Source organism: Elephantulus edwardii, unplaced genomic scaffold (genome assembly GCF_000299155.1).
Source record: "Elephantulus edwardii isolate Elephantulus edwardi_28Jun2011 unplaced genomic scaffold, EleEdw1.0 scaffold00127, whole genome shotgun sequence".
In the NCBI taxonomy this organism is placed as follows: Eukaryota; Metazoa; Chordata; class Mammalia; order Macroscelidea; family Macroscelididae; genus Elephantulus; species Elephantulus edwardii.
In genome coordinates, this window is record NW_006399877.1 from 8097502 (window position 1) to 8100208 (window position 2707).

The window sequence follows — 2707 nt, forward strand, 5'->3', positions numbered from 1 at the left end:
GAGGGTCTTCCTCTCCTGCGCTGTCCCTCCACTCTGCCCAGCATGATGTCCCTCTCTAAAGACCTGTCTCTCCTTACAACATGTCCAAAGTATGTCAGGAGAAGCCCCAGAATCCTTGCCTCTAAGGAGCAGCCTGGTTTAACCCTCTCTAGGATGGATCTATTTGTTTTCTTGGCAGTCCATGGTACATTCAATACTCTTCTCCAGCACCACAGCTCAAAGGCGTCAATTCTCCTTCTATCCTCCTTGGTCATTGTCCAACTCTCTGATGTGTAACAAGTGATTGTGAAGACCATGGCCTGTATCAAATGCACCTTAGTCTCCAGAGAGACACCATTGCTCTTCAGCACTTTGGAGAGGTCCCTAACAGCAGACTTTCCCATGGCAAAGCGCCTTTTAATTTCCTGGCCGCTGGTGCCAAGACTGTTGACTGTGGAGCCAAGCAAACTAAAGCTGTGTACAATCTCAATCTCTTCACCATCCATCCTGATGCTGCCAGTTGGTCCAGTGGTGAGAATCTTTGTCTTCTTGACATTGAGCCTCAATCCATATTGGACGCTGCAGTCCTTGACACTCTGTAGCATGCGCTTCAGGTCCTCCTCAGTTTCAGCAAGCAGGGTTGTGTCATCTGCATAACGCAGGTTGTTGATAAATTGTCCACCAATCTTGACCCCACATTTCTCCTCATAGAGCCCAGCCTTCTGGATAATCTGTTCTGCATATATTATATATAATAAATATATATACATTGTTGCTGTGTACCATAGAGTCAGAACCGACCCATAGCTGACCCTCAAGCAGGTTCTCAGAGGCAGTTAATCACACTGGAAGAGACTGCCCAGCCTTCCTTCTCCTGCGGAGCAGCTGGTGGCTTCAAACAGCATGTCTTCGAGATTGCTACACAATCTTGCCATTATGCCAACAGAGCTCCCTAAAAAAAGTGTATTACATATTATTTATATATTTGTATACATGTATAATATTATAGTATTATATACTATATAACTATATTATATAGTTACATATTTCATATGTTGTTGTTATGTGCCATAGAGTCACCTGAGACTCAGAGTGACCCAATGTACAAAAGCCCTAAACCCTGCTCTATCCTGTGCCAAACTCACTGTCTCTGACACACCTACCCCCATCACCCAAGTCACTGAATTAATCCATCTCATTGATGGTCTTCCTCTCTTGGGCTGGCCCTCTACCCTCCCAAGCATGATGTCCCTCTCCAAGGACTGGTTCCTCCTTGGAACATGTCCAAAGTATGTCAGATGAAGCTTCAGAATCCTTGCCTCCAAGAAGCAGCCTGGTCTCACCCTCTCTAGGATGAACCTGTTTATTCTCCTAGAAGTCCATGGTGTATTCAATATTCTTCTCCAGCACCACAGCTCAAAGGCAAAGCATCAATTCTCCTTTTATCATCTCTAGTTATTGTCCAGCTTTCTGACGCACAGCAAATAACTGCAAAGATTATAGCCTGTATCCGGCAAGCTTAGTCTCAAGAATGCCACTGTTACTCTTCAGTGCTTTGGAGAGGTCTCTGACAGCAGACTTTGCCAGCGCAATTCATCTTCTAATTTCCTGGCTGCTGGTACCAAGAGTGTTGATTGTAGAGCCAAGTAAACTAAAGCTGTTAACAATCTCAATCTCTTCACCATCTATCATGATGCTGCCAATCGACCCAGGGGTGAGAATCTTTGTTTTCTTGATGTTGAGCTTCAATCCATACAGGAGGCTGTAGTCCTTGACCTTCTGTAGCAGGCACGTCGGGTCCTCCTCAGTTTCAGCAAGCAGGGTTGTGTCATCTGCATAACACAGATTGTTGGCATTTGACTATATGGATCACAACAAACTGTGACTGACTCTCAGAAGAATGGGAATCCCAAAACACTTGATTGTGCTTATACAAAACCTGTACTTAAACTGGAAGGCAGGAGTCAGAACAGAGCAAGAAAACTCTGCATGGTTCAAAATTTAGAAAGGTGTACGCCAGCAATTAGTAGAAAGACTAATCTCTCAATTATTATATACTAACTTCTCATAATACTCTGAGCTAAAGTAAAACTGATGCTCTTTTCTATGGCATTTAAATAAGATGAATTTTCTACCTTAGCTGTTGTTGTGTATCATAGAGTCGAAACTGATCCATAGCTGACCCTCTGGTGGGTTTTCAGATGCAGTTAATCACATGGGAAGAGAATGCCCATCCTTCTCCCGCAGAGCAGCTGATGGCCTCGAACTGTGTGCCTTTGGAATTGCAGGCAGCTTCGTGCCACCAGGCTGCCAGTGTTCCTTTGTCTTAGCCTAACAGAAGCAATTACCAAGTGTCCTTGTCAGAGCCAAAGTCCTTATGATGCTGTTTACCCATCCTCCCAGCAATCCACAGCTGAGAGTTACTCCCTTATGATCACAGAACAAAAGGATGGTGCCAACCTACCTCCAGGACTCCGAGAGGGCCGGACCTGCTACCCCCAGGTTCAGGTGAGAGAAGATACTGAACACTCACAAGGTCCCAACACCTGAACAAAATTCTTGTCCATTTCACTGACCTACCCCTTCCCTGAGTGGCCTCAGCTGTGAAAACTAGCCCAGTAGCTGACTGTGGAACAGACCACCAACTACTCACATGCAAATTCAAGCTGAAGCTGAGGAAAATTAAACCAAATCCAAGGCAACCAAAATATGACTTTGAGTCTATCCC